This window comes from Aedes albopictus, chromosome 2 (genome assembly GCF_035046485.1).
Source record: "Aedes albopictus strain Foshan chromosome 2, AalbF5, whole genome shotgun sequence".
Classification (NCBI taxonomy): Eukaryota; Metazoa; Arthropoda; class Insecta; order Diptera; family Culicidae; genus Aedes; species Aedes albopictus.
The window spans coordinates 315,981,312-315,997,359 of NC_085137.1; the positions used below are offsets into that span (position 1 = coordinate 315,981,312).

The 16,048-nt window shown below is 36.8% G+C and overlaps 1 protein-coding gene across 5 annotated transcripts in view; it reads right to left on the reverse strand.

The window, feature by feature from the left end:
* LOC109412528 (AF4/FMR2 family member lilli) overlaps positions 1 to 16,048 on the reverse strand; it is a 635,361-nt gene that overhangs the window by 20,966 nt on the left and 598,347 nt on the right. The gene's annotated exons all lie outside the window — the stretch shown is intronic.

Consider the following 16,048-nt stretch of genomic DNA (forward strand, 5'->3'; position numbering starts at 1 on the left):
CTGTCAATCGCTAGAACTGGATGGACAGATGAATCATATATATGCAAACAATTGGGCAGGATTCGGGTACACTGGTCTTTTGATTGAAAAGTATACTCATTACCTATCGACGTTTCACGAAGTTAGAAGTCGGAGGGATATTTTCCGAAATTGCAGCAGAAATTCTTACATTGATTCCTCCCATAATACTTTTAGGGATTGCTTCTGAGTTTTTTCACGGATTATACTTCAGATTATATCACGAATTCACCTAAGGACTGTATCGGAAATTAACTATAAACGTTCACAATTGCCTGAAAAATAATCTGTTTGAAATAAACATAACTTTATTTTTGGAGATACTATATAAATCTCTTAAATAAAGAATGACAGTTCTGATTTTCAAAAAAAAATCATTTAATTTGGACTTTTATCTCAAAGATTGCACATATGTTTTTAAAATTTTGGACACCTCCTAAAAATTTAAAATTGCGAAAACTGTGGGAAAATATTCAATTTTTTCTCTCATTTTTGCGCAAATATATTCTTTTCCAGAATGCTCATGATATAGGAAACTTATTTTTATCAAGAAAAAATCCCTCCGCAGTTTAGGGCAATTCTTAAAAATGAAAAAAAAAGGCCATTTTTCGAGGAACTCTTTTTTGATGCGTCTTCAAAGAACGATTACGCAAATAATAAAATACATAAAGTTGAAAATTTGCATTTTTTCCATTGGGTATGTATTTAAATCCATTGAAGAGGTAGTTTTACCAGAGAACTGAATTTTATTACCTCTAAAGATATTTAAAACAGGGCGTCAAAGTTCGACCAAAAAGTAGGTGTTTTTTGGGATAGACCGTATTCTTTTTTTTTTTTTTACTTATTCGTTTATTTGGAAGGCTCGGGCGCCACATGGGCATAACTGAGCCGAAATCTTTTGTTTTTTTTTACAATGGTTATATATTTTACAATTTATTACTGCCTTAAAACTATGTTAGTTTGGGAAGCCGAAGTACTCGCGGCTGTTTCGAGGTTAAGGATTGAAGAAAGAAAAAAAAATGGGAAGGACGGATTTATGGGTTTAAAACTAAATTATTTGCTAACTTATACTAAAACTTTGATGGGACAAATTGTCCATATCTGTAACGGAACCAAAAAGAAAGGACTTTATCGGTAAGACCGTATTCTTAATGTTGGAGGTTTTTCTATCCTAAATAAGAATTTTAAAAGTCGGTTTTAAGTGAAATGTTATGTGTACATAACTGCTAGTAATAATCATTATTTTTCAGATTTTTCCCCGTACAATTTTTTGTCGCTACAAATGATTGAAACGTTACAAAAATTTCAAAATAAATGCAGTTTGCACAGATTGTTATTTTGTGTGGTATACTGATAGAACCATATTTTCAATAATACTAAACATTTTCCAAATTTCTTCAAGCTGTTCTAAACTTAACTATATTCTGAAGATTTCATAAAAGAACCGAAAAAAAAAGACCAACCGTGCTTTGAGATAGAGCATTTTGAATGTTTATAGTTAATTTCCGATACAGTCCTTAGGATTTTTTCTGGAGTGCCTTTCGACATTCTTCCAAATATTTCTCTCGAGGCTCGTTTTGAAATTTCTTCGAGATATTTTTTCTGAATTCTATCAATTAATTTCTTCAGAGGTTTCTACCGCGATTCCTTCATTGATTGGGCATCCTTTGAAGATTTCACTCAGGAATTCTCCAGAGATAATTCCAGAGAATCCTTCAGTGATCCTCTAAGGGACCTCTCATTGTTATTTAGGGGTGGTGCAAAGGGTTTAACCCTCTAATACCCAAATTTTTGATTTTGATCTAAATATCATTTTTCGTCATCTAAAATCGATTTAAACATGTTTTGGAAGATATTTTTTTTTAATTCTCGATTTCGTAATTTTCAGATTTTGATTTTTCTAATTTTTATTTTTGAACATTCCCACAGTTTTATATTTTTTCTGGAAGCCTATTTGGGGTACGGATTTTTTGAGATGAAAACATTTTGAGATTTTATTATCATCGTTGAAATATTTTTATTTAAAATTTTTTTAATGTAAAATTTTATTTTCCGTGTAATTTTAAGGAAGATAATTTTAGAGTGTATTCGATTCCCTTAAACTATAAAACTAGGATAGAATGATACGGGAAAAAATAAAATATGTTAATTGTAGCGATTTATTACAAAATAAACAATGACTTCCAGAAGGTGACTAAAACATCAATTTTTCAATGATTTTTTTTAAATTGTAAATACGCTTTAAAATACACCAACAACCATTTTGAGATTTACAAAACAGTGCTAAATATGATTTTCCACGAAACAAAAATTACAAAAATGCTCAAACTATACCCCGTCTAAAGGCGGGGTTGGGTATTAGAGGGTTAAGTGAAATTTTTGCTAGAGCAAACCCTCAAAAAACATTTCAAATTTTATTTTTAAACATAACATTTCTAGACTAAATCGGTGATTCTAGAACCCAATTGGACCAAAATTGTGCTCAAAATTGCGATATCTCTACTGGTTAAAAAAAAAGTTGTATTTCGGTATTTTTTTGGATTGGATACCAAAATATGTATGACATTTTTTTTTCAAATATCTCTGAAACCAGTGGAGACTAACTCCGCTAGCTCAAATGTGCTTTCCACGTCGTTTTATGAGTGTGAGGTAGAAAAATCCGTCCCATTAGCACATTTCATTATTTATTTATTCATGTTGAGTTTACTAAACTGCAGAAAACACCAACTTTGAATCTCTTTGTTGGGCTGAAATATTATCATATCAATTCATCAATTGTGTAATTCTCAAGATATATTGTAAAAAGAATCCTGGGATTAAATTCTTAAGAAATCTTTAGTGATAAAATATATCTTCCTGAATGGAAATTACACGAAGTAATGCATGAAAACTTTTTTTAAAGAATTCCTGAAGAAAATCTGGATGGAGTTTCTAAAGGCATTCTCGAAGTAATTCTTGAGGTTTTCTGTGGAGAAATTCCTGAGAAAATCCTTTAAGGAGGTTTGAAAAAGCTCTTAGAACAATAATTGGAGGAATTTCTAAAAATTAAACTTTGAACTAACTCCTGGAACAATAAATACGAAAATTCCAGAAGAAATCCTTGCTGGAGTTTCTGAAGCTTCTCTAAGGTGAGTACACCGAGGAATCATTGGGAAAATTGGTGAAGCAATCCTTGAAAAATAACTATTTGTAGATAGGAAAAAAGAAATCTTTGGAGATAGTATTACAAGAAATCCCAAGAGATATTTCTGTAAAAAAACTTTGAGAATAATTTTCTAAGAGAAACTCCTGAAAAAAATTTAGTAGGAATTCCTAAACGAATAATTGGAGGAATCCCTGTAAGATTACTTGGTGACTAAGAAATCTTAGGATGAGCTATTGATGAAATTTATTTTAGAATCCTTGAAGGGATTCTGAAAATAACGTTTAGAGGGTTTTCAACATATGTATTTGACTCAAAGTTCTGCATATTTAAATTAGACTTTTTGGAGTAATTTCCTGAAAACCTTTGTAATAAATCATGAACGAATCCTCAGAGGAGTTTCTGCAGAAATCCTTTGGGAAATGTCGGAATTTTGTTGTTTGTTTTATTTATGCGTTTTTTAACCTCAAGCTAATACTACACTTCGAACATTTGGTGAACTTCCTGGGAAAATCATTCAAAAATGTTTGATTGAACAAGTTCTTTATTGAAGAAATATCTCAAGGGGTACATAAAGATATTCTTAAATTATTCTCAAATAAATCGCTGAAGGAATCATTGTAGGCAGTTTCTACGATGTTCTTGAAGTTGCAAATTCACTTTCAGAAATCCTTGACATGGAATCTTTGAAGAAGTTCCTGATGGATTCGTTGGGTGAACTTTTTAAGAATTCCTTAGAGAAATTCCGGATGAGAAATTTGAAAAAATCAATGGAGGAATGCTGAAGGAATCTGTTCTATTGAATTACTTGGAGTAATTTCTAAATGAATAGATCGGGAAATCTTTGAGGAATTTTTAGAGGGAATTCCTGAAGGAGTTCTTGTACAAATCATTGAAAAGTTCTTGAAGAAATCTTGTATAAATTCATAAAAAAAAAACTTCAAGCAGGGATGGCATGCTCTTCAGTGTGTGTACAAGTGTGCGCGGTTTTAATATGAAAATGAGCTGCACTGTGCACATTTTTAGTGTGGAATGCCATCCCTGCCTTCAAGGAATTTCTGCAGGATTCTTTGAAGAATTCCTAAACGAATCTTAGAATGATTTTGTTGCAAGGAATCTTTGGAATAATTTTCTAACAAATTCTTGTGTTCTTGAAGGAAATACTGAAGAAATTCATCGAAAAATTTCTGCAGCAATTCCTGGAAAAAATTGCGAAAGAATTTCTGAAGGAATTTAATAGACATTGGTTAAGCCTGAATTTAATAGACATTGAAGAAACCGGTGGGAGATGCTGTTGAAGATTATCTGTTAAAATACAAGGCGAAATATCGGTAGGATTTTTGTAGAAGTTCCTGACGCAATCCTTGTTGGAATTCCTCAATCCCTACAAACCTTTCTGAATGAATCCTTGAAGAGCATTGAAGAACTAGCATAAGGTTAACATTCACCAAAATAAAAAGATTTAAAATGTCTTTGAAGATATTGTTAAAGAAATCCTTAGAGCATTTCATGTAGGAATTCTTGGAGGCTTACCTGAAGAAATTCTTTGAGGACTTCCTCCTATAGGCCTTCCTACAGGACTTCCTCCTAAGGAACCTACAGAGAACCTTTTGAAGCAGTCCTTGAAGAAGTGCTTGAATTTCTGGGAAATCCATTGTGGAATTGCTAAATGAATCTCTGGATCAACTTCATCGCTAACTCCTGGAGCTCCAGGTGAATTTTTTAGAACTCGTGGAGAAATACCTAAATGTTTGCCTGGAGGATCATCAGTAAGTTTTCCAGTATGAATTGTAGAGAAAACTCTCAGAGAGAAATCAAGAAATAAAAAAAAAATCAAGAAAATCACAAGAGAAATATAAAAAAAAACTCTAGAAGCAATCCCCCAAAGAACTCTACGGACTTAAATAATAAATAGACAGCCCCTTAAAATTGTATAATACATAATGCACAGTGGCGCAACGATGCGGTACCATTTCCCATCCAATTTTCCACCATTTAAGAGCCTTTTCGAACAGTTTCGCTGCAGATCCGAACTTTTCAGGGTGTCAAGATCATGAGATCAAACAGGGTTCTGAAACCAGAAAAATCCTTTTCAATACACTGTTTTTTTACTCTATTTTTTGAAATTTGAACTCCATTGTGTTTTTAAGGCTTTCCTTTCGGAAAGGCTGAATTCTCAAAGCTTTTCTGGATCGTTCCCGAAATACAGCGTTTTTAAGCCTAGTAAAATGTTTTTTCATATACAATTGGGTGTTATTTATCAATTTCGCGTAGAAAACATTCTATGCAATTATGAGATGATTTGGGCTGATTCAGATCAAGGAAAATTGATGATTATGAAAAAAAAAAAATGTTACAGTGTTGCCAGTTTATCACTTATAAGCATATAGGGATATATCTTTATTCCAGTTATGTTCTACCTACAGGGTCGCCAAAATGTTTGGCACAGGCAACTTTTTTCCTCTCACAAAAAAGTACATCAAGCATTAACTTTTCATAAAGTGCATCAAAACTTCTCAAATTTTAACTGTTTGTCAACCTATTATATGTGCATCAATGGTACAAATTTGAGCTCGATTGGTTAATCTTTAGCTTCGCGAACCGTTCTCGTGAAACGCTATATTTTGGACAACTAATTTTTAAACTGTCATATCTCCGAAACCAGTGAATTGAATTTAATGAAATTTTGAACATTTATTAACAATATATTGATACTTGATATGACATAATAAACTATAATATTTTCTCACGACGAGTAAAATTATACCAGTTTGACGTTTTTACCCATATAGAGAAAAATGAGCCAAATTTACAACACCACACAAAAATACTAAAAGTGTTTTCCTTTTAATCCAAATGGGTTCTAATATATCTTATTAAAGATATCTAGAGAACAGAAGAAGAAAATCTTTGGATATCACAGCATTTATATATTGATGATAAACGTTCCAAATATCATTCGTTTCGGTTCACTGGTTTCCGGCATATGACGGTTCAAAAATTGTCTGTCTAAAAAATAGTGTTTTACAAGAACGGTTGTAGCTTCGCGAAAGATTAACCAATCAAGCTAAAATTTGTACCAATGATGCACATATTCTTGAGAACTTTGGTATCACTCCCAACCACAATACCTGAACAAAAAACATAGAAAAACATACAATCATCAGAAAATGTTTTCGGCATGTGAGTGCGAAAGCTTTTCCTTGTTTTGTCCTCGAAAGTGCTTTAAAAAAATGGGGCCATCACTTTATTTAAAAACTACAACTCTCACCGCTCCGAGTGCGGATTTTTCGTCGGCTTTACACCGATTCGTGATAAGAGTTCCATTTTTTATGACCTGTTTAATGCGGGGGATAAAACCTTTACCACTTTCCTTATCGGTGTGCTTTTTGTGGCGGCTGCTGGAAATTGATGCCCGAAGTCCAAAGTTTCCCACCCAAGATCGCAGTGTTTTCTCTTTCATCACATACCCAACCCGCCCACACATACACGACACAAAACGTGTCTCGCCCGAGCGAAACACGAGAAAAACTTTTCCCGGAACACACTCAGACTACTTTGGCCTGAGGTTTTCCGAAACCGGAAATTGGCAAGTGAAGGATGAAAATTTAATTAGCTTCTTCTATGGGGTGGAGTATTGGCGCTAAACTCAATCAGCTAGTTCGCTAGAGAAGCCGGGTTGAGTGGTGGACGAGGCGGTTCTTGGAGTTTTATTTTATTCCCAACATATATTGCCGGTTTTTAATTGAGAACTGAATTAAGACTAAGCGCAAGGGGGAAGTTGCGCTCTGAAGCACGAACGCCGCCTCCACTTCCCGCCCAGGAAGTGGGCAATTGAGTCGAAAGCTTGACTCGTCTCGTGAGGAAGAAACTTTCATCAAACAGCTGCTTGCGGGTTATTGAGAAGGTTCCATGGAATATGTAGGTAGGTGCGTTTATCATAACGAAGCGTCGAACGGTTGTTTTCACAACATTCTGAGAGAGTAGAGGATACTTTGCAAACTCATTATCATACACACGTCGACACGCTCCGACACAGGGAGTAGTGAGTGGGTTTGCCACCGGCAGCAACCCCAAACAAATTATGCAAGGGAGCAAAGATTTTCTGCTGCAGTGAATGTCAACATGGAAGGTGCCAGAGTGTGTATACTGGATATGTATGATGGGGAAGGAAGGAAGCCAACATGTGGTGGGCTCCGAAGCAGATACACGAGGGTGTTTCATTCGCAGTGACACTTCTCTGGTTTGCTGGAGTAACATAACGACTGCATAGGACGGACGATCGGAAGGACATGGGTCCCACGGGTGGCGACTGGGGGACAGGAAAAGCGAAGCAGTTTTGAGGGTTCGTTCATATTCTGCGAAGAATGATAAATTATTCCATTATGATGGTAATACTTCTTCTTTCGCAATGAACGTGGGATCTGGATCAGGAGAGTTAAGCCAGTCGGAATGTGGGTTTTGCAGTATATATCTTTAGATATCTATATATCTAAAGGCTGTGTCAGCGCAGCAACAGTACAATACCCCATAGATAGAGGATCACCGCATCCTGAGGGTGGTGTGCAAACATGTGGATGTTCCAATATTTCGAACAATATTGTATGAGAATACACAAGAGGGACACTGTTGTAGGACCGGTCCCGTTGACTTTGTGTGTCCCGAGCGAAAGACTGTCTCTTGGTCTTGGTACATGTTTTATAGCGAGTGGAAGAACATTATGCTTCCTTCCTTATGACAATAGGAAATGATAAATGAGTTCAAGGTGCCTCTGGGTACTTTCTTCCAAAGGACATGGATGAATTATTCTGAACTGTTGCGTGGTGCAGTGTGATCAGTAGGAATACAAAAGCAATATGTTATCTTCGAGCCAAATTGAACGATTAATTTGAACGATGTAAGATACTGTTTATCATAGATGTATTCTCATTATGTTGAATAATAAAAGATTGTATTACGTTTTTTTCTTCGACCAACTGAAAAGGTGAAATTAACTGTGTTACCAAGAACCCTTCCGAAAGCGAATCGGCTTGTGTGTGGATAAACATTTTCTTATTCAACAGACTCAAGAAATGGGGGAGAGCACTCTGGCACAGAAAAAAATCGTTGATTCCACACAGCCACCCTCCCCTCCAGATGATGAGTGATTTTCTTAAATACTAACGTCAGCTCATGCACGACGGATCTCAATAGGTACACCAAAGATGAGAAAATCACACTAAGAATGAAAGCGTACATATCCGATGAGCACACATATCCATGGGAAGAACAAGTAAGCTATAAGATCAATACACTATTTACATTGATTGGCATAATTGATGGAGAAGATAAAAATTCAATGAAATGAGAAAGTTTCACAAATTAGCTTAGCCTTGCTTAATTGGCTGATCGTACAGTCTTCTACAATGTAATTGGTTTGAATCAATCAGTTTGTGTATTGAAGCGATGGAATTGTTAATGAGATAACTGTAGATGAGACTTGAAGATAAAGGGATGGGGTATGATTTGTATGCAAAAAGTCCTGAGCTCAGACCCTGGCTTATTCCGTTCCTCCTACTTTGTATCTTTATAACTATTTTTTCCTCGTGTTAATTGGACATTTATTATTTCAAAATGCTTGTCACTTTAGTTAAATATTCTGTTAAAATTTGAAGTCCTCAAAGCTAAGTGGTCCCGCCAAGGATGATTCTGTGATTCTGGAGATACACTTTTGTATGTTCAGAAGTAATAAGAATCATTAAGGCCGGTTCCCCGGGTAGAGGAGGAGGGTACATGTGGTGATTACAGTAGCCACACGAATGCCTAATACGGTCTACCCCGAAATCTACAGTGTAATGCGACCCATGCCTATGGATGCACAGTATTCATCCTTTGCTGCGTTAATGCTCTGATGCAGTCGACCTTTACTTCTCGTGCAACTCGTGGGAACAATATTGAGCAACAACAACTACAAAATAAAACAATAGGCGCCGACCCAAGTACCATTTTTTAGTCAAAAAGACTAAAAGAGGTTCTTAGAACCATCATAAAACCAAAATAATAGTTATCAGGTTTTATGGCGGTTCTCAAAACCTCCATAAGACTAATTGGTCATCACAATGTTACTTGGAAACTGCCTCTCTCAGCTGAAAGAAATGTACACAGACCAGGGAGATTTGCTGGAGCAGTTCGAAGCACAGCTAGATAAAAAATCACTGGAAAATCTGTCCTGTTGTCCATCGATCAACACTCCACACACTCCAAAGAAGTCCGAGATGGAAGACAGCGACGAGGACGATCGAGTAAGCGTCACTATACAGATTCAACTGTTGCATATCCGAAACAATTTCAGCAAATAGACCGAATCGAGCTGAGTGGTGTCGATAAAAAACGACTAAAAAAACGACTAAAAAGACGAGGCCTATCGCCTTCCCGAGCAGAGGAATAAAGCTCAATAATTGCATATTTTGATATGGAGATCAAAAAGTGATATTTGTTTGTTTGAGATAAGAGGTAAAAGTACAAAAAATAGTATCTCAAATTTACTCCTGGAACATCGTCCTCATAGCACATTTAGCTCTTGGTAAGATCTAAACAATAGCAGTGAGCTATTTGATTGCTCTTCAAATATCAAAATTTGCTATCAGTCCTGCAAAATATCAGTCTCAGTGCTTGTTTTTCAGCCGAAAATGAATGACTGCGGCGGTCGTTTTCAGTTCCTCGATGTGAGAACTGACAGAGTCCGAGAGCTCCATTCGTGAGCGACCCAACAAGATCAATTCCCAGTCATCCACACACTACTCATGCCGAAAAGCCATTCGTCTCAAGCGGTGGCTTGTGAGAGTGAGTGCCCTATACGTTAGCACGGGTGAAAACACTCAACTACAGAAAATTGAATGGAAATTTAGCCCTGTCAGCTCTCGCTTTCAGCATGCTGCGTGCGAGTGTGAGTACCCATTTCATTTCGCTCCCGTGTTGCTGATCGGAAAGCAACTTTGACAGGAAAACCAAAACGGAGAAAATGAAAAAAAGCAAAATATCGCTATCATAAAGGCCTGTCGAAAAATTGCAGCACTGTTTGCTATTGGTCAGAAGGTTAAGAACAAATGTTTGATATTATTTTCAGTACTTTTACCTCTTGTCTCACTCAAACCAATTTTGATCGTACAGTACTTGGCTTCTACTCGAATTGCCTACAGACCAAGCGTGTAGTCAGAACCATCGAAAAGGCAGAGAAGGCCTATCGAGTGGTGAGAAGCCACAACTCAAAAAGACAAAAAGGATTGAACCCACGGGAAGGCCGCACAAGGACCATTCCCGTAAATCCCAAGCCACATCATCGGTGAACATCCGGTTGCAACGGCACAAAGATCCAAATTTCCAATATGGAAGGGCAGAGGCAGATGCTGTCCACATGCAACCCGGTGCCTCGAAAGTTGCGAACAAGAAGACAAACGAAGACGCCGAATGCTCCAAACCCGGGAAACTTAAAGTCCCAGGTAAACAGGCTAAAGCAGGAGTCTGCAGTCAACTCGGGAATGCGAAGGTCCCAGAAATGAAAACAGAGGCAGCAAAAAGGCGCAGTCAACCCGGGAAACCGAAAGTCCCAGGCATGAAGTAAAAAAGCAAAAACTGCTCATACTCTACCCGGGAATATAAAGGTCACTAGTAAGGTGGCAGTAGCAGTAGCTGAGAGTCTTCAATCAGGAGCTCTGAAAGTTCCAGATAGGAAAACTACACCCACTACTACTCAAAGTCCACTACATACGGAGGTTGTGAGTCCAGTACGCATAAGAATAACACCAAAGGACTATCCCACTACAGCTCTAACAATACAACTGCTAATAATGGTACAAGACACCATTATTAACAAAGTAGTTAATTCCCCAAAGAATTGGGGAACAGATGTGAAACCGATTTTCATAGGCTGTACTATAAAAACAGGATTCTTTGCATCGATCAAATAATGGCGTTCATCGAGTCACAGAATGACTTGGAAACGGACTCCTGCAGAGTTCTGCAAAGACCTGCAAAGACCTTCTCCTGAAGAAAATGATGTTGAGCTGGGTCTCACAGTGAACGAGGACTTGATGCAGAAATCAACAAGATGGGGATTTCAGATCAACCCGAGCAGAGGAGAATATCAAATTAATAACTGCGAAATCACATAATCTGTTTTTATATCTTGTTTTGATATTATTTAATTACCAAGGCATAGCATTTCCATAACAAATTTAGTTGGACAATCTCATTTTGTTATAATCAAGGTATTGATACACATTCACTCAATTACATTTCAATAACATGTTTTGTTGAAGTACACGTTTTGTTATATTTCCGAGGCGAACCAGCCTAGGGCTGAAAGCCTCGTAAATAAAGCTAATAATAATAAGTTTTGTTATTGTTGTACTATTGATCAACTTATCAACAATTGCACAAAAGTAACAAGTTTTGAAATCAAAGCAACAATTCAATAATAATATCTGTCCTTTTTGTTTTGTTCCATTTTTGTATTTAGTTAGGAGGGAAATTTCTGAACGAATTCTCTGAAAATTCCTTGAATAATATTCGGAAAAACACTTGGAAGTTCTGGAAGAACCCTTTGATACCCTGGAGAAGTCTTCAAAAGAACTCCTAGCGCAATCTTTTTAGAAATTCCAAAAGTAATTCTTCTGATTACTAGAATTCTTGGCAAAATGTTTTGAAAATCTCCAAAAGAATTCTTCGAAAAAAAAACTCCTGGTGAAATTCTCAAAGAAATCTTAGGATGAAATTTGGGACAAATAATCACGCGAAATTCTGAAGAAATCCGTGAAGGGATTCTGTTCATAATTCTGGAGGAATTTCTAGAGGAGTCTTTGAAAATCTTTGAATGATTTCGTGGAAAAACTCTCGGAGAAATTTCTGAAAGATTTTTTTTAAATTCTCTTAGAACGCATTAAAAACTGAATAAAGTATTTTTCGATCATTCGTGTTATTGGTGGTATTGTGAGACAAACTGAATAATTTTATATAATAAGTATCATAATTTACTTCGATATAACAAATTTTGCTATCCGACTATTATCAATAACAAATTAATATCAAAATATGTTATTGAAATATTTTTCAAATTCACTGTTATCAAGTAGTTATTGAAACTAACAAAACAAGTTATTAAAATGGTTTTCCAAGAACATTTTTTTGTTATGATATTTGTTATTTTGCCGCTTATGACAGACAAGTTTGTAACATAATGAGTTATGTTAATAACTTAAAAATAATAGATTCTATTATTCAGTTATTTTACCCAAACAACACAACTCCTTATGCTGTTGTTATTCCCTTCTGCTCGGGAACTACTTGTATTACACTGCAAAACTATGTCGGGTAAAGAAAAGCAGGATGGACAAGTAGGACAGTAACACTGACGGTAGAGAGGTTCAGGATATGGCAATGGAAACGGAAGTCGCCAGTATTACACAGTTTATAGAGACCCAGGGACCACGCTGCCGAGCCCTCAAGTGGACCAGGAGCAAAAAAATCCTGGGCCAAGTCCGTTGAATACTATTGGTGATGAATGTGGATGTTGTCTAAAACTGAATCCCAAGAAAGAACTGCTAAACTGCCGCCTAGTGGCAGAATTGCGAAACAAGTGTTTATTTTTATATAAGTTTATGGCATACTGATCAACTTTGCCAAAGACACCAACTTTCTAAGTTATCGGGATTCTGAGATATAAGATTTCTAAAATTTGCATGTTCACTAGCGCCGCCTAGTGGCAGAATTGCAAAACAAGTGTTTATTTTTTTGTAAGTTTATATCATACTGATCAACTTTGCAAACTATACCAACTTTCTAAGTTATCGGGATTCTGAGATATGAGGTTTCGAAAAATTAACTTGCTCACTAGCGCCGCCCAGTGGAGAAATTTCGAACTTCGCAACTCTTCGTCAGTAAGTTATTGGCGTGCCCAACAACTTTTCCGAAGAAACTATCCTTCCAAATTATCAGGGTCTTGAACTGTCGCATATCGTAACATTTGCTTGACAACCTGATATGGTTCCTGTAGTGCAATTTAGCATCAAACTGTTGATGGTCCCTCTAGCGGCCAAGTTGCCAACTAATCATACGAACCAAAGTTCTAAATGGTAGATCTTATCAATCAATAAAACTTCTGCAAAATTGCAGCAGAAAGTATTGCGCTAACTCTTAACACACCCGAGATAATAGGCCACACCTCCAAAAAGCCGAATCCCATAAGCTCTTAGTCTCCTATTAAGCAAATTCCTATTGCGCCCCCCGACCAGTGATCTTATAAGAGTCTCGACTGTAGCTAGTACTAAAATATATGACTCTCTATATTCAAAAAATCATATCTCAAAAACAAAACAACATACATTTCTGATTTTTTTTATATGTTACGCCAAATTTCCTGAATTTTCTGATAAAAATATTAAACCAGTGTACCTCTTTGTTCCCGAGACCATGAAAACGTGAAAAAACTATATATGCATATTTTACAGTACTCTTTACATTTAACGTATTTTTCCTGAAAACTACAATTCAATAGCTTTCAAACAAACAAAAAAAGAAGTTTAAAATCGGTCAACTGGTTCAAAAGTTACGATTTTTTGAAAATTTTTAGTTTTGAAAAACCTTAATTTTTTGGACCACCCTATATGAAAATTGGTCACCCTAATGACGAAATAAAAAATACGGGTCTAATTATTTCCGAAGAACTACAAGCCCACCAAGTTTCACGACAATCGGAGATGCACTATATCGTTATTCTATGGAATGGCTGATATTACTCTGCCCATTACGTGCTGCTGAAGTGCTGATTGCACTCCGCACATAAGAGCAAAGATTTCGGCCTGAAAAACGGTGCAGTGTCTACCAAGTGAGTAAGACAGATATAGCCTTAGCTCACAAGAATTAACACCAGCACCTGCTCGACCTACGAGAAGGGAGCCATCAGTGTAACATACGATGCCGTCTGAAATACTTCTTTCCAAATATCCAGATGTCCACTCTTCCCGGGAAGGGAATTTCGTGAAAAATGTTCTATATGGGAAATTACAAGCAATTGTAAGATCACTTAGAGCAAGGACAATTTTGTCCCAATTCGCCAAAAGTGGCAACAAGGAGGTGTGTGTTGATGTGCGGTTCACAGGAGTTTCCTCTAGTAGACCGAGTACCCGTAGACGATAAGTGCAAGAAAGTGCTTCTTGTTTGAATGTGTAGTGGAGCAACGTCAAAGAGAACTTCAAGCGCTGCCGTGGGAGTTGCAGAGAACGCTCCAGACATCGCTATTAAGCACATCCTTTGCAGATGGCCTAACTTTGATTGGATCGTTCTCATTTCGCCCTTTTGCCACCACACAAGACATCCATAGGCCAATATTGGCCGAACTACAGTTGTGTAGATCCATTTGATATACTTGGGTTTAAGACCCCAAGTTGTACCAAAGGTTCGCCGGCATTGCCCGAAGGTCATACAAGCTTTCTTGATTCTGAACTCAATGTGAGGTGTTCAGGAAAGCTTGAAATCAAGAATGACTCCAACGTACTTTACCTGTTCAGTCACATTGATTTCAGAATCAAAGAGACGCAAAGGTCGAATACCATTTCGGTTTTGCCTTTCTGTAAAAAGAACAATAGATGTTTTACTCGGATTAACCGAAAGGCCATATTGGTGACACAAACCCTCAACTACCTGAAGGGTGCTTTGGGGTCGAAAAGGGTGGTGATACACATACCAACTAACAATGCTAGGCAGTCGTCGGCAAAACCATAAGTAGGAAACCCGCTATTATTGAGTTGCCTCAATAGCGTATCTGCTACGAGATTCCACAAAAGCGATGATAAGACTCCCCCATGGGGGCATCCACAAACACTCAATTTCCTAATCCCTGCTAGACGCAATGTCGAAAAGAGATATCGGTTTTTGAGCATTTGATGAATCCAATTGGAAATCATTGGAGATATACCATGACCCCGTGCGGCTTCCAATATGGCATCAAAAGGCACATTGTCAAAGGCACCCTCGGTATCTAAGAAAACACCCAAACAAGATTGCTTTTGAGCGAATGCTTTCTCGATATCGTAAACAACCTTGTGTAAAAGAGTCACAGTGGACTTACCAGATTGGTAGGCATGTTGGTTCACATGAAGAGGCACGTTGGCCAGATGAACATCACGGATGTGATGATCCACAATGCGTTCTAAGCATTTCAGAAGAAAATAGGTCAAACTGATAGGTCTGAAGCTCTTTGCTTCTTCATACGACGCACGACCCACTTTCGGAATAAACTTCACAGTAATATCCCGCCAGGATTTGGGAATATACCGTGTAGCAAAACTGCAAACAAGTATTTTTTTTTCAAAACATGTTTAAAATGATCAAATCCCTTCTGAAGCAAAATAGAAAAAAAAACCCATCTGCCCCAGGAGATTTGAAAGGAGCATAGCTATTAAGTGCCCACTCAATCGATTCTATAGATACAATGCTCTGAGCCGAAGCCAGGGAATCGTAACTACAAGAAAAGACATCAGGTTCATACGAAGATGTAATATCCACACATCCAGGGAAGTGTGTGCTGAATAAGCATTCCAGAACTTCCTCATCACAGGAAGTCAGAGAATTAGAAATGTACAAACAAATCTGCAATATGGTGTAATATTTCTTTATGTTCGTAATCATATTTTAGCTACAAAGATATCTGTACATTTGAAGAAGTTTTAATAAAAAATACCTCAAAATACCCAAATGCAAACTTAATTTCCGAAGGGTTTTTAACTGTAGAGTTGAATAAAAACTGAGGTTTGTTTGTTAATGAAATGCATTAAAAAAAAACAATAAATCGTTTGAAAAACTTTTCTTTCTAAAATATCTTGGAATGACACAAATTGATGGATGAAGTGCTTT